The sequence below is a fragment of the Falco cherrug genome, chromosome 10, assembly GCF_023634085.1.
Source record: "Falco cherrug isolate bFalChe1 chromosome 10, bFalChe1.pri, whole genome shotgun sequence".
Classification (NCBI taxonomy): domain Eukaryota; kingdom Metazoa; phylum Chordata; class Aves; order Falconiformes; family Falconidae; genus Falco; species Falco cherrug.
This window is the reverse complement of record NC_073706.1, coordinates 14652575-14675693: the sequence shown is the minus strand read 5'-3', so window position 1 is coordinate 14675693 and position 23119 is coordinate 14652575. Positions and strand designations below refer to the sequence as shown.

Sequence of the window (23119 nt, the reverse complement as noted above, 5' to 3'; positions counted from 1 at the left end):
CCCCTCACCCTCCTCCACCCCCCACCCCCCCCAGCCCCCAAAATGCACGCCGAAGAGGAGGGACGCTCCAGCTGCAGAGCGGGTGCGGGGGGTGGGGGGATGCCGGCTGGCTGGTGGGCCCCGGGGGGATGGTGCCGGGTGCCGGAGGCTGAGCCGTGGTCCCTCCCCCCCCGCCGGGAGCAGGCGGGCCAGGCCACCGCGGCATCTCTCGCCCTGGCCCAGGCGGGGCACGATGCCTGGGGACGGGGCGGAGGGCGATGCCAGGCGGTGGGGAAGGCAATCCGAGGGGGGTGGGGGTGGGGGGGAGCGGCTGCCCCTGCAGAGCTGGCAGGTGGCCCCCCCGGAGAGGTGCAATGCACCGGCCCCCCCTGCCCGCTCCTGCTTGCGGGGGAAGGGGCTGCTCATGCGGTCGGTGCAGGGGGCTGAGCAGCAGGAGTGGTGGGTAGGGACTGTTCCTCCGTCTTGCTTGAAATCACCATAGCAATGCTGCGAGCAGCGGAACAAAAAGCCCTGCTCAGGCACTGTGTCTCCTTCCCCCCCCCTCCCCCCCCCCCCGTGCTGCTTCTCCCCCAGCCCCATCTTTAGCTGTCGTGTGGCTGCGGAGGGTTTGAGGGTGGCTTTGTGGCTCTGCCCTGGGTTCTGGAGGGTTTATTTCTTGTCCCCCTGTGGGAAGCTGCTGGCTTGGAGATGTGTCTAGAAAGAAATGCTAATCAGTGTCTGGGGCTTCCTGACCGCACAGCGATGAAGCTGGAGCGGTAAACAAAGGAGCAGTCCCGGGGTGCACGTTGCCCCTCTGCTCCCCCCTTTTTTTAGCCAGAAATGGGCACCTCTGACCCTCCGTTTGGCAGAAGGATGCTCACAGCCGAAGGCATCATTGCACAGGGAGAGCAGATGACTTCCCGTTATTCCCAGGGTTGCAAAGGGAGGGTCAGGATAAACTGCTGTGTTACTGCAACTCCCTTCCCTCTGGGACTTCCCACAGTCCCACCAGGCTCTTCTGCAGCCCTGGGCTCAGGCTGGGGTGCTCGTTCCCTTGGTGCTGGCAGTTTTTGTTTGTGTGTTTTTCATCGTGGCTAAGGCTTCTATCATCTTTGGGGCCTTTTGTGTTTTTTCTGGGGGGACCTTTTCTGTTGTTCCGTGTGCCCACCCCCCATCTTTTTGCTGTTACGCTATTCTCAGATAAGGTGTTGGGATATGCTTTGTGGTCCTCAGCCATTTTGTACATTGAGGCCTTCCAGGGAGGTGTTGGCGAGCCCAGGCGGAGAGGGGAGATGCTGGCTGGGTGGCAGGGGAGCTTCGCTGTGCACTGCAGCGAGTTGGGGTCCTTGCAGGGAGCTCATCCCCCCAGGGAAATGGGAGAGGAGAAGAGGGAGCTCGCCAAGGGGTGCGATGAAGGGTGTGAAGTCCAGTGCTGAGAGTCCTGAGCATCCTCCATGCTCAGGACCATCCTCTGGAACTGGAGGTGGTTTGTGTCGCAAAATCCTCCAGAATCGTGTGGAGGGGCTTAGCGTTCACCTTATGGGCTGGGTGCTTGCCTGTGTGCGTGCCGAGGGCAGGGGGATGTTGTGTGCAATATGCACTGTGTGCTGTTAAATACAGGGGACACCCCAGCCTGCGGACACGGGGGTGGCAATGACAGAGATGGAAGGGGCTGAAAGCCAAATGGCAAGCGGCAGGGGTAGCCCTGACTCTGGGGGCTTCATAAGCATCTTTGACTTCTTCAGCTACTCTGTCTTAACTTCTGACACGTTTGGCTCTTTGCAGTGGCATTTGCTTGGGCAGCTAGTGATGCTCATGGGGCAGGAGCAGAGGCATCCCAAACCAACCCCCTGGCAGGGCTCACTTTCCCAGGAACACCCTGTCCCCGGTGCCAGGCTGGAGTGCTCTTTGGCTCTCACCGTGTAGCTGCATCCCTCCAAGCCCAAGCATCTGCATTTCTCCCGGGCTCGTGACTCCACTTGTACCTGCTGTGACACCATGTGGAGCCGTACCCTCTGATGAGAAGCCACTGGCCAGGGGTGTGCTGGGAGCTGGGCGGCCTCCCCAGGTCACCTTGGGGCCGATGCCCCAGTGGCCGGGAGACATAACCACTGCAAAACCATCCTCTGACCTGCACCCTTGCACTTGTCGGGAAATGGAGGCTGAATTCAGGGCTGAGGTGGTAATTGCACCAATGTCTGTGAAGCATCAGTGATAGAATTAATTTTTTACAGTGTGTCGAGAAGTTATATGGGCTCCAGTCTTCTGAACTATACATATAATAGGTTTAGCCTTGGCAGTTTGCTAATATATTATTTAAAGAGCGGAAAGATATGGTAAAGATATACAAAGTCACCAGGATGAGCCCATGCACCAGTTACCATCCTTTGCTGGCTGGGTGAGCCTGGCATGGCCTGTGCCAGATCTGTATGTGTTTGAATGGGGCAGGGAAGGGCTTTCCCGGGTTTTTCTGTAACTAGAAATCTGTAATCCAGACAGACAGGACAGATAAAAGTCTCAGTAGCTGCTTATTCAAAGATGTGGGAAGAGTAAGAGACTGGCTCAAGGTCATAAAGTTTGCAGGGGAGAGCCGGATGGCTGGTGCAGCGCCCTACCCATGCTATTGTGGTCACGCTGTCTCCTCCTGCCCCAAACCCCATTTTATGCCAAAGCCTTAAGCACAAAAGCACCTTTAGCCTTCATATTGCAGCAGTGGGAGTCCTGAAGAAGACTGTGGATGGGGGAGCCCTGTCCTGCTGCTGTCCGGGGCTGTGCACCGCTCAGCCCCTCCACCCCAATCCCATCTGCCGGTACCCCTCTCTCTCTGCTCCCGCTGCTCACAGGGACATCCTTGCATGACGATTTAGGACCCATTCCCAGTGCGAATGAGTTTGTGACCCTGCAGTGTTGGGGTTTAGCTTGTAGAGATGCTTGTAGACCAGCTGCATTTCTAGGTGTGGGGCTGCTCTGGGGCTGCTGTGCTGCGCAGGTAAAATCCCTGCACCCAAATGCCAAGACACAAACTACAGAGACTCTTGCAGCATGGAGATGTTTTAATAAATGAGAGGTGCTTCTGTGTAAGTACCTCTGGTAAATGCCTGTCTGCAGAGGCCCACCTCCCAGGCTGGTATTGCACCGGGCGGTTGAGGCACTGCCTTGTGATGCCTGTGCAAGTTGCATTTATTTCCAGTGCTGCATCCTAGATCCAATCCATCTCATTCCTTTCCCCACCTCTTCCTGTTGTCGCTCATTCCTCTTTGCACCATTTCGTGCATAAGAAACCAGGGAAATTCAGAGCAACTCCCACCCCCCCCAGCCCCAAACTCTTTAACGTGGTCTCATCTCAGATGTTGCCTTTGCAAAAGCACTGTTACCTCTGCGAGGAAAAGCACTCTTTCATATTCATGTGTTGTGATTTGGTTTTATGCTTAATAACTCTTTCTACATTGACACAGCTGGGTGCCCTGTTCATGGGAGCTGTGTTTCTATAAATTGTATACATTTTGTAGAGCCCCATCGGCAGCACTGCCTAGTGGGTCCTGTTTTTGAGCGTGGCTGGAGATGGACTCTGGCTCCCGGAGGTCTGAGCCTCCCCTGTCTCTCATTTTCTCCCAGTATTTCAGCTTCTTTCTCCTCTGTTATTCTCTCCCCTCCCCTTATTTTTTTTTGACAGAGCCATAGCAATGCAGCATGTGTACTCATTCTGTTCAAGTCTGAGCTGAAACTTTAAAAGTTGAGCCATGTCTAAATAACAGGCCAGGGTTCTTGATCAGCACTTAGATCTTGAGTAGTTCTCTGTACAGGGAGGCATTTCACTTCCAAAATTCTTCATTTTATTTCTTTAAATGATTTAATATTTTTTTTCTAGTCCTTTTACCAGGGTTAGTGTAACTTGTCCTCAGTGGTGCTGAGTTTAAAGGGCTGTGATTTCTTGAAAGTCATTTTTGTCCGTACCTGCCATCTTATTTCAGGAGGGATCTCTGTGTTCTGTGACAGCCTAAGCAAGGTACTTGCGCTGGGCACCCCTGTAGCCCCTTGTCTCTGGAGACACTTTTGCTGATCCCCTGGGTGAGCTGCTGTTTGGTCCCTGAGCTGAAGAAAGGGGGGTGGGGGTGTGTGCAGGGGCTGGATTTGGGGCAGTAGCAAGAAAACAGCCTGTCTTCAGGCACTTTTAAAGCTGTGTGGTCAGGGCCAACATAATTCCTGTGTTTCCTACTTTGAATTTACAACCTTAATATGTCTTTTCAACTGCGTTAAAAATAGTTTGGGTGCATTTTTTATCTGCATACTGTGCACCATACATTCACTTAATTAAGCAAGTGCATGGACTCAAGTTATAATAAGGAAGAACATTTCCTCTCTGCCTAATTCTATTAAAATTTCCTTGTGCCATCCCTACCCCATTTGTTCTTCCCTTTTAATCCAGCCAGAAACCACTTCTCTCTCCAGAAAGTCTCCTCTCCGCACTGCCCGCATCTTGGCATGGCCGCGGCTGGTGCGGTGGGAGGATGGAGAGTTGATGCCGTTGCTTCCCGGAATGCCCAGGGTTCCTCAGTGCAGAGGTGGCCACCTTTGTGACTCCCTCCGCTCCTCAGGGACTGATGAAAATGGTTATTTCATACAGGTCCGTTCCCTTTTGCATCAGAATGAATGACCCTGGGAAGCCCCAGCCATTTTTATGTTGCCTGGGTTGGGTTTTTACGTAGCTCTTTGTTTTGTTTTCCACTTACCTTTTTTTTTTTTTTAATATATATTTGTTTTATGGCATTTCCTAGTTAGGGGTAAATTTAGTTTGAAAGTCTCATTTATCCAGCCCCAAGCACTGAGGGGTGGTGGTTCATGGTAAGCCCTTGTCCATGGACAGGGATATTGCTGGCTGGTGCAATGCCAACAAACTCAGCCCATCCACCAGTGATGTGCAGGGACCTCCTGGGTTCTCCTGCCCACCTCCTAGCTGAGTGTGTGGGATGAAGAGGTCAATACAGGTCTCCCAAGTCTGCTGAGTTTAATGGACCTGCTGGGCTTTGACCTCTGACGCTAATGCTCTCAGCCGCACGGTAGTGCCTGCCCTGGGGACCAGGGAGACCTTCGTGGTGTGATGCTTCACGAGCTCCTCTCCAGCTGCTTAGTCAGAGCTTGGTGGGAACAACCTGATTTCAGTCGCTTTGATATGTCACGTTCCAGTCATCACATTCACCCCACACTGACATTAAGGAAATGAAAAACAAGCTCATTCTCCGGCTGACCTCCTTTTTGTGCTGCAACATACCTTAACCAGATGAGTCTTGCTATGGCTTAATTTATTATAAGAGGGAATAATGCAAAAAGCAAGCCCTATACTGAAGGGAAGATGGGCATTATTTAGGATGTAGTTAGCAAAAATCAGATTTCTTGATTATTTTTTTTTTAAGTTGCAGTAGAGGGAGGGGATGATAGCAGGGTGAGACACTGATTTCTTTGGCAGGGCAGAGGGTTTGCCTGCCAGTTAGGCATCAGTGGGGTTACCAGGATAAAAAGCATGTAAGTTTGGTATTTGGCTCCTGGGATTTAAGCAGTGTTGCGTTAAAGGTTATAAAATTCGATCTGTAATTCCCCCCTCCAAGCAATTTTACAACAAGCAGCAAACACTTGGCCTTGCATAATCCCTTTTAAGGTAGCCCAAATGCTTAGTTGGTTTCTTTGTTCTTGAGGGATAGATTCCTCTTTAAATTGTGGTGGCAGGGAGATGTGTCAGTCCCTTTTTCTGCTGTGTAATCTCCTGTAGTGTAGATGTAGGAGAGCTGAGAAAGATGGAGAGTGGTTGCTACAAAGGATTAAACTTGTCTAAGGTGTGCTTCTCAGGCAAACATGAGCCTGTCCCCGTTGGTGTGATGTCCCTGATGCCCAATGCATCAAAGAAAGAGGGGATCTCCAGCACTGAGATGCACATTGCTGCAGAGTAATGCAATGATTTTTAGCTCCCAACAGTCAGAAGGGAACCACACTGCAAAACCAGATTATTGTGGTGGTCTAAACTGAGTTTCATGAATGTATTTAGATGGGAGCTGTGATGCAAAGTGATTTGACTGGTGAGCACATGACAGCAAACCCAGGTAGTGCAGAAGGATGCTGGGCACAGTGGTTTGGCTGCTGCAGCTTCACCACCGTATGTTTAAATGGCTCCTAATCAGGTTGCAAGCCAAAAACACCTGGGCTACCCGAAGACTTACCTCTGGCAAAAAGTGGCCCTACCAGGGCTGCAGGAGTAGGTATTTAAATGTGGTCTCTTGGGGGGATGTGTCCATCCACCCAGATGAAAAGAAAAATGTCATTTTTCTCCGGTGAGAACAAGTTGTGTGATACTTGATCATGGTCTCACTGAAGCTGCGGGTGACCTCAGCTCCCACATGGTTCTTCTGGTCTTGTCCTGGGTAAACTGCAAATGCAGCCTCCTATGACATTACATTGAAGGTGTTTTGGGGGTGTTGTGCATTTATTCTAAAGCACTGAATTAATTACAGGTGGTGGTGTTTGATGGGGAATATCTCACACAAGGTACTGGCTGGGATGGTGAGAGCTGTGAGAGCAGCCTCAGGGCTTCTTGACTGTTAACTGCCAATAAATGAGGGAAATTGGAGCGTTCCTCCAGAATGCTCCCTGGTCTCTCTTCAGCATCACTCCAGCCTCTTAACATGCTTTTTAGATGTGCGGAAAGCTTTAGTGTCGGTAAGCATCCATCCAGTGACTTTTTTGGAGTGGATTGGATGTCAAAGGGCAGCCTTTTCCAAGGCATGGGGAGCAGAAGACCTGTGAGATCTTCTCGCCTCTTACTCTCGGTGCTGTGGGGAGCTTCATCAGGGTCACTGGGACTCCTGATTGCCTTGGCTTTGCAAGCCCTGCAACTTGAGCAGTCACTTGATTTGTTTCAGGATGTGCAACACCCAGACATTGCAGGTGGCGTGGGCTTTCAGCTCAAATTTGGTGATGCTCAGATACCTGTGGGGTTCCTCGCCGAAATCCCATGGGAGCGTCAGTGAAGGCTTAGGTGGGCAGGTCTGTCTTCTGGAGATGCCCATTTCTCTGTTGATGACAGAGGCAGCCTGAATTCCCCTGCACACCTTAGGTGAAAGCGGGATGAGATGAGTCCAGACAACGAGGAGAGAAAACAGAGCCTGGCACAATTTCAGACTGAAAACTGAAGTGAGCTGAGGTGTCTCCCCCCTCCTGCCACAGCCGGTAGGAACTGGGATGTTTGGAGCCATAACCATACTGTGGACACCCCACCAGGTAAGGGCAAGGTGAGAGTTGGGGCTGACCCACACTGAAATGGGCTGAGCAGGGTCTGAGATCCACATTTACTCACCATGTCTGAGAAGTGGTTTTGGGAAAGGAACCTTTATAGCAAACCCTGATCAACTCTTGTGGACCTGCAACCCAAGACCCAGGGGAAATCAGAAGGTAATCAAGCCTTATTAATGCTAATTATAGTTCCTAAGCAGCTACAGTTGTGTTTAGGCTCTTGGAGGGAAGTACCCAGTGGTCAGTCTTAATTCAGAGATCCTCCTTTTTTAACGCTTTCCCCCAGAGGGTGGGATGGGGCAAAGAAATAAGAGGACAGGCAAGGGCAGAGGGAACAGCTGCTCCTGCCTGGCTCAGGAGGCAACTGGTCTCCTTCTGAGCATCCTGGCAGTCTGCTGCGGCTGGCTTTTGGTCTCTTCAGGACAAGATTGAAAGAGGCAGAAGATTTTGCCTTCCGGAGGGGCTTTCCCAGGGATTCATAAATTCCTCATTTGTAAACAAACCCTGATCTGCCTTGAAGTCCTGCTTTCTCATTTTGAGCTCTGCCAGCCCAGGGAGGTGACAGCGTCGAAGCAAAATACAGCTGGGGTGATAGGTGAGCTGCTGTTGCGCACTGCGATGGATGAGTGCAGCAGGGTGGGCAACCCTGATGCCCCTTCCACAGATACACTGTCACTCTCTATAAAATTATTATGATGCCCAGGAAAAAAAAAAAAAGCTAGGAGAAATCCTGACTCAAAGGTGACTCACATACACCTCTTCTCCATCTCTCGTGTGAATGCTGCAGGTTGCATCTGGGTACCTGCTGTGTGTGGGTTTTGCGACTTTGGTTTGATGTGGTGGGAAAAACTAATACGGGGTACAAAAGAAAAGGAAAAACTTCAACCAAATAGTAGTTAAAATGAATACTGAGGAGAAAACAATATTCTATGAATATTACAGCGGTGTGCAAGCACCCCTAATGGGAGTAGAAGTCTACAAGCTTCTATTCTGTACATCAAGCCAAAAAGAGCCAGTCCCTGCTGGAAGGACGTATTGTATTGAAGAGATGAGACAGATGAAAGGCATGAAGTGGTTGTTGGGAAACTGCTGGTTAACGTTATCTTTGCTACACTTTTCTCTTTAACAGCATTTGCCTGCCGCCGTACTTGCTTTTGAAGTTTGGGTTGGTTTCTCTTCGTGCTCCGTGGGTTTGGAAAAGAAAGCGGGGTTGGCTTTGGCTGGGGCCGACTGCCGGAGGTGGACCGGCCTGAGTGGAAAATCCCATGGTCTGAGAAGCTCAGCAGCGTTAGCGTTGGGCTGGGAGTACGAAGGCATATCTTCCCCGGGACAGGGATCGCCTGTACTGGGGCAGTTTGCTGTGATCTGGCTGCTCGTTACAAACGCAGCGTGTAGAGGGCTGGGAATTGGTCTTACCGGCTTTCTCGCTGTTTAGTGTGATGTGTGGCAGCGAAATGACAGCAGCAGGAGACTTTTTTTCCTGCATGTTTAGGGGCTTTTGCACAACTCGGAGTCTCAAAGTGGCCATGGATTGAGTTTAAGCTTGCTCAGAGGTTCGTTACCTGATCTGAAGGATGTGGTAAGGGATGTAAGAGCACTCCATCTTTCACTCAAGAGGAGAGCAAAGGAGTTAAATATAAATATCTGTGTATTATAGCTGAACAAACAGGGAGTGAGGCTGTGTTGTCTCCTGCCACTTCAAGCCATATGGTGGTTGAGCTTGAGTGCTTCCAGGATGGGCAGTTGCTCTTGAAGCAGGTAAAACTGCATGGAGGTCTCAGGCTGGTGGGGCCATTGCTTCAGTGTTGGACACTGGTTGAATTCTGTGGTTATTCATCCTTCCTCTGTGTCTCGCAAGACTGGAAATGCCACGTCTTGTCCAGTTAACCTCTCCCTGGGCCTTCCTCCAAGTTTCCTGGGATTTATTAGCGATGATTCGTGCTTTAAAGACTACTGAGATTCCTGAGTCATCTCCTTAGGCAGGGAGCTATTTATTTCAGTGTGTGAGTTACACTCCCTGGGAGTGGGTGTCTCTCTTCCGCTTTTGGATCCTGCCCTGACTCTATATAAAGACTCCAGGCTTGAATGAGCAGCAAAACCAGCCCTCAAACTGGCTCCATCATTTGGAAGATTCGTGCTGCTGATCCCATCTCTCCTGGCTGAAGGAGCATGGCCGTTTGGAGCATGGGTAGGAGTTTGCATGGGCTGTTTCTCCATCTTGGGGTGGCAGAGCTGCCAGGACAGCTTGTAGGGACACAGCGTGCTGCGTGTCCGTGTCCAGCAGCAGTTCTTACTCTATGGTGGCTCCTGACCAAGGGGGAAGTGTGATTTGTACCTCCTTTTCTCCCCTGAGGTTGGTTTGCTGATGCTGTTGGGTTTCCAGGCGGTGGGACTTTTCTTATTTAGGAGAGATAAGGTATTTCTGAGTGGCTGTAATTTTCTGTTGGTATCAGAGCGGGGACTGGACGTGCCATGGGCAAATGCAGACGGGCTCCTCTGAAGTGTTACCAGTGCAGGACCTGCCAGGTTTGGAGGAATTTCACTGCGTCATTCCTCCTGAGAAGTCCCTTTTCAGACACATCCCACGCTTGGTCAGTGGCCTTGCAGAAAGCTGCCTCGCTGGTTATGAATTTGGGAGTTTGGGGGTGCAAGGACAGCTCCCCACCTAACAGCTCTCCAGGGAACTGCAAAGAAGCCAGCCTGCTAATGGCAATGTTTGTCTGAAAGCTGACTTCACACCCAGTAAAGCATCACCCTGAGCCAGAGAGACAAGTCCTCATGTCATTATGTCTTGAACTAAATTGCTGGCACTTCATGAGGGCTCTGTCTCCATAGCCTGGGGGACTGATGCATTTAATCTGTATCAGCACTAAAGAAACTTGGTTAATGTGACCTCGTGGTTTGGTCCTTGTGGCGATTGGATGCACATCACTGTGGTTGTCTTTTTCTTAGTTATGGCTTATTCCTGTAAGGAACAAAAAAGACCTAGAGAAAATGAGATTTTTTCCCAAGCTCTTTGTCGTTTGTCAGGCATGACATGCAGTCACAGAATTTTGCACTGAATTTTTCTTCTTTTCCATGTTTTTCCCTTTTATACCTAGATGTTTTTAATGTTATTCTTAATCAGCAGCTTCTCTCTTACCATACCAGCTAATGAGGGGTAAGAAGAATTTCTGCACTGACCTTTTGTTGCTGCTGCTGTTTCTCTTCCACAACAGAAATCAGATAAAATTTGAAGCCTTCTCAGAGCTGCCCCTCCAGGCCCTGAGCTGCACCCCCCTGCTGCATGTTTGTGGGAGGTGGGAGTGTCTCCAGTCGTGCTAAACAGCACAGAGCGAGCTGCTGAGGCTTGGTCTGTGAATCAGTACATCTCCCATCTAAACCTGGGATAAATAACACCATGTAGGTCTGAAATTTGGGTTTAAGTTGGCAACGGATTAACCTACCTTAGTATGGGGGGAATGATTTGAGGTTGTAAGTATAGGGGAAGGTAAAGAAAGAGACTGAATAAGGAGAGTGGATGGGACTCTGGAGGTGTGTCCATGCCACTGTTTCTACTGGGAGATGGGAATGTAGACATATACAGGTAGGCGAGATGTATCCCACCCCCAGGTCTCCACCCTGTGCTTGGAATGCCAGGTGTGAGGGACCTGTTAGTAGGACAGGGCTTGACATCGTCTGGGTTTGACCCATCCATACGCAAGAACTTGGGCACCTGGGGAGCACCTCCATCAAATTTGCCATTTTTGCCACCCCTCTTTGCAAGTGCTCTGCAGAGCAAATAAGCCTGCCGTGGGTGTGTGCTTGGCACAGGGCACCAGCCCCAGCTCCCTGCAGAGAAATGGGCTGAACCTCCAAAGCCAGTTCCAGTCCTACCTAGCCTTGCTCTTTTGGTCCTTCTCCACATGGGAGCATATGACTATTAAAAAACCCCAGGGAAATTCATTAAGCTAATGGATTGCCAGCTCCCATCTGTGGCTGGGGATGCCCATCTACCCTGCAGCCACATCCCTGTGGGATGTGAGCTGGGAAGAGTGGCTGGAGCCAAGCTCAACCCTGCGACGGCATTCCCTGCCAGCTGCAGCAGGCTGGTGGGGTATGCACCCCGTGTATGAAACACAGGGGCTGGCAGAGCAGCCCCGTGAGGCAGCGTAGACCTGACGGCATGATTTACCTATTTCTCATTTGCTACAAGCGCAGCAGAAATTAAATGAAGATTAATTAAACCTTTTTTTTTTTTTTTTTTGTTTCCCCTCCCTCCTGCTTCCTCTTGCTCTTTGCTGTTTGTAGGGAAGACTGAAACGATGTGCTAGGGAGGAAGATGAACTGAGCATCCTCTCATGAATGCAGAATATGGCCCCCATGGGACTGCAGGAAAAGGCCCTGTAATTACGGGGAATGTCCTGCGAGGCTGGGTTACATGGCTGGGATGGAGAGCTGCTCCTGCTTTGGCTTAGCAGCAGGCTGATGACGTTGTAACTCAAAATACTACCTGGCTATTATCCATTCATTACTATTTATCACTGTCGGTGTCCTCGACGCACAGCACAGACCACTCGCGAGGCTCTGAGCCAAGGAGGTAGGAAGGAGCGGGCAGGATCATAAAAGGGCCGTTTGATATTTACTGTGCCTGGTGACATAATTCCCAGACAGCCCGAGCAGATCTCGGAGCTGGCTGACGAGTTGCGAGGGAGAGCTTGCTACAATGCCACCAAGTGAAGGTGACTCCTTCCCAGCTCTGGCAGGAGCAGGATGCCCTGATGGAGAATTCATGCTGCAACGTCTGCTCGCAGGCTCTGCACCGGCTGCTGCCACCTGGGTTAAGAGCCAAGTTAGCGGCTGGGAAAGGGATTTAGGACTGTTGCAACTGCCTGGAGATGTCATATAGGGGAGGTTTAACGCCTTGGCTGCGGTGTTGGGCATGCCCTCATGTGCTGGAGGACGTTGCTTCTGCATGCTCCCGCGTGGCTCTGGGCTGTCATCTAAGATGCTGTTGTTGGCTGTGGTCCATGCAAGCCTTGGTTACTGGTGTGCTTTGCAGCCTTTGTGCCAGGCTTTATTCTACTCTAGAAGGATTTATTGGTTGCTGAAGGCCATGGGCATATCCTGAGCTGTGTGTGGGCTTAACCTCAGCTGTGCCTCGTATGCTAGGGGGAATTATTACCCTGTATTCCAATTTGGGAGCTGAGGTACGGAGGAATTCCGTGACATGGGATGCCTGTAGCATAATCCAGCATCGCTGCTCCCCATGCTGTAACCCTAGCCTCTCCCTCCTCCAGCAGTAATAACCATTTCCCATACAGACAGGGAGACTTCAGCATGTATCCTTGTCCCATCAGGCCTCCCTAGGCTTTGAATTATTAAATATTGTCTCTGTTCTCCATTATAGAGGTTGTTAGAGCACAGCTACTTATCAGAATAGAAAATACTCTGTTTCCATACTTTAACAATTGGTTTCATCTGCTTGTGGGATTTACAATAAATGAGAAGAGTTTAAAAAAAGTGTGGGGGGGAATCATGAGAGGCTTAGGTTGGAAGTAAACACAGAGAAGCAACATCTTTGCAAGGGGATGTTCAGATTTCTGTCCCAGCACCCACATGGCTGCTGGTGTGTATATTCTGGCTAAACTAAACTCACATGCACATTCATTAGCATTAACAGGCTGGAGAGCATTTGGTGCTGTGACTTCCACAATGCCAGATTGCAGGTTGTGCTCTGGGGGTGCCCTGTCCCACCACCCCATCACCTTCTCCATCAGCTGGCAGAGACCCTGGCCAACCAGCCTGGCCGTGTTTCTGAGCAGTGACCCTACACTTGGCTTGGAGGGAGCAACAAGAAGGTGCAGATGCAGAGGAGACCTGGGGCCAGCTGCAGACTCCAGCCAGCTGTTGAGCTCAGTGGTGGGTTTATCATTATTTTGGCAAGCCTGAAGCCCTGGCTGTAGGTTGCCATAACTTCCAAAGTCAGATTTTTCCTGCTACTTGTATGAAATCGAGTGGTACCTGCTGCTTGTCAAGAGGCAGGATTTGCGCAGCAGTAACCCAGGCCGTGGTCCTGCTGTTGGTTATTCCTTTGCTGCAGAAGTGTCTTACCCCACAGCTGAGCACATCTGTGCCTGGCCAGCCACTGTCTGTACCATGCACCTACAGCATCCCTGAGCGGAGCTGCTTGATGTGACCCAGGCAGATCGATCCCCTATTCTTCCCAGGGAATAAACCACGGAAACTGGTTTGAGAATGAGCTGGAAGCAAGGTCTCACTGCTGTCAGGCTAGGTCTGATTTCCTCTGGACCCCATGGGAGAGGCACCGTCCCCTTCTCCTGCTCCTGAGTTAAGCTGTGACAGCTCTCCCACATGCAGCAGCATGCAGCACGATGCCACGGGGCTGGGGTGGCTGCTGGGGACTTGGATCATGCCTGAGAAAAAGGGGTTAAAATCAGGTTTTTGCAAGCCTTTGCCTGCCATTTTAAATGGGAAGGATGTTTCCTTGGCAACGAGATGGATGCTTCCCAGCAGAGCATATGGCTTCCATCGACTTTGATTTACCAGCGTGTTGAAATGGCAGCTAGATAATCTCTCTTCAGCTTTAATGTGTCTATGCCCTGTGTCCCTGTTACTTATGAGCTTTAGAAGACCGTGGGTCCGACCCCTGTGGTGCTAGACTTGCTCCTGTCCCTGGGCTGGAGCTGGTGGCGTCCCACATCGGGGCTGGGTCTGGGGACCTTTGCAAAGAGGGACCCACACAGAGGACCTGAGCATCACCCGAAGCAAGGAGCTGCAGGATGGGCAGGAAAACCTTCCTTGCCTCTGCTGCCTTTCACCAGCCGAGCAGCTCCTCCTCCTCCTCAGAGAACATAATCCACAGCCCTCTTTTCCTGTTTTTCCTCCCTGCTTTAAATCCTTTTTAGATATTTTCCACCTTTCACCACACAATCATCTGCCTCCTGCAGCTTGCTATTTATTGTTGTGTTTACTGGCACAGGGAACAAACCTGGCATTTGCTGAGCGGGGGAACTTGGGGGAGCTGGTTGCTGTGAGCCTGTGGCTCTCCCAGGGTCGCTGGCGTGTGCCAACCCCCCGAGCCCACACAGCTGCCTCCTCCGAGGGGCAAAACCGGGGTGCCCTTCTCATAGTTGCCCATCACTGGCTTGCTGTTCTTTGCCAAATTTGATGAAAATTGGCCAAGAGGTTCAAATATTAGGTAGAGACACTGAGGCAACCAGACAGGGTGATTGCATGAGCCTCGTTGCCTTAGGGACCAGGTTGGCTGGAGGGGTTCGTTCCTGCACCCAAGTGGTGCTGGGGCCAGCCCTGGTTCCTGGCTGCCCATGTCTGGCTGGTTCGTAGCTGTGAGCAGCAGTCAGAGCCAGGCACAGGGCTGGGGAACCAGCTGGGTAGGGTGGCCTTAAGTGAAATTAAAGGGCTGCACTGCAGGGGCTGGGAGGTACATGTGTTGTTGCTCCCCTCTTCCACTGATGGAGGTTTTTGGGGAGCTGTGGGTGAGGCAATGCCACCTTCTTTGCAGGTATTTAGGTGAGCCAAGAAGCCCTCACGTGCACGTGCTGGCTCTCGCCCCGCAACCCTGACTGCCGCAAAGCCCTCCAAAGCTACCCAGGCTGAAGGGCTTAAAACGCATCTCCCTTGTAATTGAGTTTTGCCTTTATTTCTTCTGGCAGGATCATGGCTTTTCCATTCTCTCTGGGTTCAGCTTCCCAGGCAGCCTTTCCCTCTGCAAAGGGCTCTTGATGATGGGGGGCTGCCCCCCGTACCCCCAGTATTCAGGGCTGAGCTGTGCTCACCTGCTCCCCTGGCCACCCGCTTGCATTCGAGTTATGCCAGAGAAGCAGCAAAGGATAATAGAAGTGATTAATTGCCCATTAGCGCTGGGAATTAATTTACCAGGTACAAGGAGAGGCTGTGCCCTGGCAGACCTGTCCCGCTCCCATTGGGGTCGGTGTCACAAGGTGGCCGTTCTCTGCCGCCAGCAGGTGAGACACCGCCGTGGGTGGTGGCAGGGGGGTCTCCCCATTGCTCCTGGGGAGTGGCGTGGCTGGGGCAAATCTGGCTACAACAGCTCAGGGAGGCTTTACTGCCATAGAGGGGAGCTTGGTGGAAAAGGACTTTGAATTCAGAGTTGCAGCTCCTGGAGGACCCAGAATAGTTATATTAGTGGTGAGGGTAAATGGAGCTTGACTGGCAGCTGTTGTGATGCTCTCCGGTCCCTGTGGCATGACTGGCTGTCTCAGCAAATTTTAGGGCTAAAGAGCACTGCCTTTTCCAGCCTGAGCTCTCTGGAGATCTGGGTTTGTTTTGCATCCCTTCACCCTGAGCAGCTCCTCGGGGCCTGCCTATGCATGGCCAGGGCGCTGCTCCCAGCACAAACGTTCCCATCCCAGCAGGAGCAGCTTCATGGACATGGAAAGCGTCAGGGCTGTGTTCTGCCACCTTTGCCATGGAGGAACGTGCGGTCCTGCTGATGTGGGGAAGGGATGCAGAGCTCCAAAATTCATCACTGTCTTTTAGTTCTTGTTGTTGGACCTAGTCGTGTGTTTTCCTGCATGCCAGGCTTGGTTGTCCCTCTGCTCTTGCAGGGCTCAGACCCAGCTGAGCCGGACCTTGCCCTGTGGCAGTGCAGCCCGTTTGGCTTTTGAGGGGTTATTCCTGATTTGCACCGGTGTGAGTAGGGGAGGGGCGCAGAGAGGGAACATGGTCCTGCAGATTGCAGCACTCCCGTTATTCCTCTGGGTACATTTTTTTACCCAGCTTGGGGGTTGTCATCATCTGGGGACTAAAATCAAAGGGCTGTGAACCAGCTCTCTTGCTGCTTAGCTCTGAGCTTCTTCCTAATCTCTAACTAGGACAAGAGAAGCAAAATTAAACAGATGGTGAAATTACCAACTCTTAAGAAATATTATATGGGCAGTTTGCAAATACTTCTTTCTTTTCCCCAAGACTCAGTTAATTAAACTGATGAGCAAATGAAATTAACCATGCTTTGGTAATGCTTGTGTTTTATGCTTTGGTGTTGTCATTAGCCTGTGGCTTCAAAAAAACATATTCTTGTTTTCTAGTTATCGAGGGGTGACGCTCTGGGTGGACCCCAGGAAGGGGCTGGGGCATCTGTGTGCCTTCGCGTCGGAGGGAGCCCCAGAGAACAGCTCTGGGGACCTCCCTGTACAGAAACATAAACCGTGGGCTGAAGCGTGGGGAAAGTGTGGTTTTTAAAGTCGACACAAGGATTTTGAGCCATAGAGTTGCCTGCCATGGGTCTGAGGTGGCTCATGCAGCTGCTGAGAGCTGCCGAGCCTCTGTGTCTGCAGCTCCCTGCAGATGCTCTCAGCGAGGATGCTCGTTTTTGGGGTGCTGTAATTCTGGGTGCTGTAAAACTAATGCAGAGTTGGAGAGAGGGGAGCAAAGCTGAAGGAGCTCGGAGAGACAGAGCTTGTCCTTCGTGGGCAGGAAACCTCGGGCTCCAGCTGAATCGCTGCTTCTGGGACAGACCTTTGAAAAACCAGCTACTATTCCTGTCTGCAGCGGGAACTAGCCCTGCACATTTTGAGACAATCTTCCTATCTGCAATTAGACCAGAGCCTATTTTTGTATATCCCATTCCCTCGAGGAATGTTTAGATGAGATGCAGCATTACATTTTACAGGGACATCTTGCTTTTAACCCAGTTTTAGAGCTCACTTAAGTCAGGTCAAGTGACTTGTCCAGACCAGTGAAAGGAGCTTGACCTCAGCAAGAGGATTTTTTTTTATTCCTGCATCCTCCAATGGTGCAGCATAGACCTTGGCTTCTTAAATTTATTTAATTTATTTTTCCTGAGGTGTTGCAGAAAAGCAGGGCTTTGCCCTTAAAGAGAAAAAACTTGGTCTTCATATACAGATAAAAGTCAGATTAGGAAGGCTCATATTCCTGTACTGACTAGTATTGGTTTGTCAGAGGTAGGGAGGAAGCAGAGGCTTTTTTTTGGGAATACCCTGTGGGATGAAACAGAGGCAGCACTCAGATTTCAATCTGAATAATATGGGTATTGCATGAGACAGCAACTTTCCCTCACATTAAAATCAATGAACATGCTCTGAGTAAATGCCTGTGCAGGCATTTTAAGAATTACGTAAATGTCCAATATTTTTCTACTCTTAATTTACCTCCCAATGCACCGTAATTGCACCGTGGTCTTCAGGGTTCTCACGCGTGAACCGTTCCTGCAGCTGTGTGAATATATTTCTCCCCACCAAGTTTTTAAAAGAAAACCTCAGCCCAGCAGCGCTGAGTCGCAGCAGAGACGGGCTCCTCTGGCAGGTGCATGGGCTTGATGAATACTCTGGGTTTTCCTCCAGACATCTGGCTCCTCCGAGGCTGCGTGTGCAGGGTGAGGAGAATACTCAGACAAGCATTTCCCAGTGATTCATGTTAGATGAGGACAAAGAGGAACATTTGAGCTAGAACTTTGTATGCAGTGATTATTATTAATCAGGCTTTTTTTCTGAGTTAAGTTACATTGTTAGAGCCAGTCTGTAAAAAAAAAAAAAAAGAAAAAAAAAAGCAACCCCCCAAACATCTGATTACTGAAATTTCATTTTTCAGGTCTTGATCTCTATTCCCTGTCATTTTCAGGCGACTTTTGCTCTTTGAGGCTTCAATCCAGAAAAGCTCTTAAGCTCACTCTTGCTTGCAAGTGTGGATACAATCCTTTGCTGGATGAGGGACAAGCTATGTCATGCAAATACCATTTCTGCTCAAATTCCTGCAGTTTGTGGGTTCAGGTCAGGACTGTGGCTCTGGGCACTTGGGGCAGATGATGCCATTTCTGCTCCCTGACTCTGTTAGAAGCAAGAGGGAAAGGCTGGAGGAGCTCTTGGAGTGGGAACTGATTTCAAAAGTGGTGGCTGTTAAGGAGAAAATATACGTGAACCCATATCCTGCTCTTTGGTGGGGTTTTTTGGGGTTTTGTTTTTTTTTTTTTTTTTCCTGAGGAACGTGCTGCCTACATAGAAAGAAGGTGGGGAAAGAGGTTTTTTTGTGACTTAGTTGTGCCACTTTACCACGCTCATACAGTGAAGCCATGACCAGCTATTCCTTTTTCCTTAGTTTGCTGTTCTGGAATTTGTGAATGCCCCTTATCTGCCCATGAAGCAGGAAAGACCTTCCTCCCATCACCTGATGCGAAGGAGACCTCCCCCCCTGCTGCTTCCCTGGGCTGTAACCGTGCAGGTGTGTGTCACAAGCTGCAAGGGCAGCGCAAGCACAGCAGCAGGACACGGTGCTCTCGGGCTCCCACCCTGGCCACCTGCCTGGGGAAGACCCCAGAACACCCCATCTGCTGGGACACCACCTCCCGTTTTTTGCTGCCTTGCTGTCACCCCAGGAGAGCAGATTTGCACAGGGGCCAGGGGTATGACTTGGGGGCTTGCGGGTGGTGAGGTGATAGGGCTCATGAGGAAAGCAAACCCTCTCATTTTCCTTCCCATCCCACTGCTGCCTCTATAACGTGGTTTGGGATCTCTGAGACGTGCTTCTCTGTAGCCTGATTAACTCCCATCTCCCGGAGCAGCCTTGCTGTCCGCACCACAGCACCTCTGGGACACTGCGCTGGTCCTCTGGGACACTGTGCTGGTCCTCTGGGGATGCGGCACCGCTCCATTTACAGCATTGTCCTTAGCACACATTGTTGCTTCGTACAACCTGGGTGCTGCTTTTCAGAGCTGTTCAGCCATCATCTCAGGGCACTGCGAAGGCACAGGAGCTATTAATGTTGTCCTAGAGAGGCCTTTGCTACAGATTTATTAAAAAGTTTATAAACAATGAGAATCCCTGCCTTGGAGCCAGCCTGTGTGTTGCCCATAAACGATGTTTTCTACCCATGTGGGTGCCCAGGAGCCTCCGGGCTCCTCTGTGGAGCCAGATCTTGGATGAGAGGATGGGGCTGGGCATGGCCAAACCTGCAGGTTCAGGACCTGATTTCGGAAAGGAGAGCATTTATTACGGCACAGGGCTGAAAGGCAGTACTCCCCACTTCTATTTTCAGCTCTGCTAGTGACTGAATTCTCCTTGGGAGATGATCTTGGCTGAGACGGAGGGATGTGGAAACCCAGAGTGAAGCATTTAGGCTCATATTTAGCCTTGTAAATGAATAGCCAGGTTGCAAATCGCAGCAGGATTGCTTGCATGAATAAAGATGACGGATGCTCCTGGCTGAGGGCAGGTACAATGCAACCATGTCTTTACCCCTGGAAAAACCATGGCCTTATCAGAGTTTTGCCTCTTGATTCACTGGAGATTTAAATGGAGTGTAAATATTCCCATTCTGATTACGAGGCTCTCTGAGTGTTAAAAGGCATTTGACAATCTCAGGTGTTCCTCAGTGTGGATGTTCTTTCACCTTGGTTTATTATCGCTGCTGCGTTTTCATGACCTTTGATTTACATTGAAGTTTTAGGTACTTGAATGCCAGGATTTCACGGAGACCACAGCAAATGGATCGCTGGGATTACAGATGGATTGCCATAAGCGTTTTGGTTTTTATTTTAGCACAGTTATCAACGCCTTGTTTACATCCCCAAAGTAATTTTTAAGTGTTTTAAATGTTTTAAGTTGCTTGGCATTGTACAGCTCTCAAATGCCTGTAGTAAAAGACTCCTTTTCCAGCTTTGCTCTTCCTAATTAAACAAATCATTAATTCCCTTTCCCAATTCCAGGGAAAGCCGACAAAGCGTGTAACAAGCAGAGTGGCTTGTTATGAGCTTGTGTCATTTCCCTGTTTTACATCCATCTCCACTGCATCCAGGAATGCAGTTGCTAATTATTGATGCTTCATCAGAGGAAGACCAATGTTTTTGCACTTCAGTGAATGTTATTTGAATACAAGTATTTCAGGAACAAATTTAAAGGTCTTTTTAAATTCTTATGTAAATGGCTGTGTAGATTCCTAGGGGTTTTCTTTTGGAAGGCAAATTAGATGATTAACCTGAAAAGCTTTGTGATGATTCTGTCTTGTGCTTTTACTGTGGGGAAAAAAAGGACAATCTTTCCTGTTTCAAGTAATTTTAAGTTTTTTTTTTTTTGTGAGGGGGAGTTCAGTCTTTTCTATTGCTAACCTGAAGCACAGTGGATATGAAATCTGGATATGCAGGTTTTGTGCCGGGATTTATAAATTGTAATAAGAAGCTTGCCAGGAATGTTTTAAGTCAACATAACCTTTGGATGTAAAGCCTGACTTTGGATTTATTAGCATTAGCAGCAGTCAAGATTTGCACAGCTGGGTCTTGCCTGAGCTTATAGGTCTGAGTAACAGGCACGGGGCAGCAGAAGGTGCTGGATGCCTGCAGGAATGGGTGGTGGGTGAGAAGCTGCAGTGACATGAGGTGCCCTTCTCCAGTGGGTCCAGGAGGCTGGAGCCAGCTTTCTCCATGCCCTCAGTACAGAGGAGACGGTGGTCCGAAGTCACGCGCTGCCCTTCGCATCCTGGCTTGGCTTTGGGAGAAGCTGGTGGTAGCTGCAGCCGTGCATCGTGCAGGACCCAGTTCCAGTCTGCTCTGGAGGAGGATATTGTCTTCTCCAAAGCGCTAAGCAGAATTGGCATCTTTAATGTAAAAGTCATTAGATGGGACATAATTAACGTTTCTTATTGCACATTAACATTACCCAGAGTCAGCCAGCAGACATAATTTGCTTTGATTAGATATGTAGCTTTAAAAATTAGATTCATCCCAACCCCTACACTATTTGTTGGCCTGTTTCCCTTTCTCTAGCTATCCATTATTATCTGGAGCCCTTTCCTGTGCTGTCTGGGTGGATTAGGTGAAATTAAAGCAGAGTCAGCCTTCCTGTCCCCCACTGCCCTCCCTCGGTGGGAGCTCAGGGGATACACACCATCTCTGGTGGGGACATACCGCTTAGCTTTCTTCTTCCAGCCCCCTGTCCAAGGGGGGTCTGCAGATCCTTCAAAGCTTCCCAAGATCCATACAGACCCCAACCCCCAAATTAATTTTCCTTGCAGAAAGGTTTTGTCCCTTAGTCTCCTTTTACAGCCTCCCAGAGGTTTGTGGACCACAGGGTCAAGCAGAGCAGTGGTACATCACTGTGGAGGTATTTTGGGATGCTTGTGCAGCTCATCCCATGATGAGCCAGTGCCTCCATCCCTTGCTGGCAGAACTGTTCCTTACCGGGTGGCTGAATGTCCCTGTCAGGACTGAGATAGGGAGATTTTGGTCCACATGGGATTTGGCCATGGAACTCCTGCGCTTCATTGAAGAAGACAGTGCCTTCCCTGTTGCCTCCCATGCTCAGCAGTACTGTAATTAATGCTGGCCCTGCAAGTGTGATGTGCATCAGGTCTCCCCAGCACTGAGAGCCCTGGGGAGTGCAGAGCCAAAATTACAGCAGCACCGAGCCGGCCCTGGGGAGAGGAGGGGGATGAGGCTGTAGCAAGTGCTGGGGAAGGAAATGAGCAGCACCCACATGTCCCACTGCCCCAGCAGCACCCGGAGCTGGCTGGCTCTCCTCACATAACCACTGCTTGCACAATCCGCCCTTGGGATGTGAAGTGATAAAGTGATTTCTTTTCTTTTTTCTGCCCCCTTGATATATGCCTAGCAAAAAACTTAACGCACAGGAATCCTCTTTCTTGTGGCATTTGTTGCTGCCAGGACTCACTGTCTGAGCACAGCTTTGTTCTGCATCTGTCCGAGGTGGTCACCTTAGCAGACACCTCGTGCATGCCTGTGTTGGCATTGGCGCTTTGCTTTCAGCCCCTCCTCAGGCATTTTACTGTGATTTTTGGTCACAAGAGTACAACCCACGTTTTACTTCTTTAATCCGAAAATGCAGGATTTTCTTTTCCCCCTGATCCCTTTCTGTGATCATTTTTTTTTTAGTTTTCCTCTTCTATTTTTCCTTTCATTGATTATTCATTTGCTTCTCACTCCAACACAGAAGTTTGCAGCAAAATCTGGGCCGCCGTGGGAGCAGGGCTGCCTGACCCAGTTGCAGCTCCTTTGCTCCAGCGGTGCAGGGCTCTGCTCCCCCCCTTGGGGTGGGCACAGCGGGGTCCCACTCCAGCTCGCAGGGCAGCCCAGGCAGCCTGGGGCATGTGGGGCTGCACGGAATCCGTGGGGCTGCAGGGCAGGATGCGGTCGGCTTGTTTATGGCGAGGGGTTTAAAAGACCAACTTGGGGAGAAAAAACATTTTAAGTGAGACACGGAGGGACACCATAAGTGGGATTGCAGGGGATGTTTTCTTACTTTCTTGAGGTTGCGACAAGTCTCCAGGTACCAGACCTGATATGAGAAAAGTAAATTTGCAGTGAGAAATCAGGCAATTTTCCTCAACTGGTCTACGCTTGAATTCATCTTGTTGCGGACAAAGCTCAGCCTTTGCTGAGATGGCTCAGAAGGTCCCTTCCCTCTGGCAGGCAGGGATGTTTCAGCCTGTGGTTCAACTAAATACTACAGATCCCCCAGTTTTTACTTGTTACTGTGACATTAATGGTCATTGCAAAGCCACAAGCACGACCCGGTGGTGTGAAGCTCCTTTTCTTTATACAACAAAAAGGAACAGCACGCACCACCGGAACCGTACCTTATAAATATTCAACATGCAGTTTGTAGGAATGTGAGACAAAGCCAGACAAATGAATTATTTAATGCTTTTAAAGAATGCAGCTTTTAGTTTCTCCTTGCGCTGGCCTACTTTATTGTATCGGTAAATGGATCTTTAGTAAATTAATTTCCCTCCTTTTGTTTGAGCAAGCAGTGGGCATCGCGGGCTGGTGGAAATCATCTCCATTCGTGAGTAGCTGCCAGGACACCTTCATAGCTGAGAACTCGGGGCATCAAGTGTCAGAGGAGAGTCAAG

At 50.1% G+C, this 23119-nt stretch overlaps 1 protein-coding gene across 3 annotated transcripts in view; it reads left to right on the top strand.

Moving 5' to 3' along the window:
- The window catches only part of KCNQ2 (potassium voltage-gated channel subfamily Q member 2), a 77612-nt gene that overhangs the window by 340 nt on the left and 54153 nt on the right, over positions 1–23119 (top strand). The window lies entirely within an intron of this gene.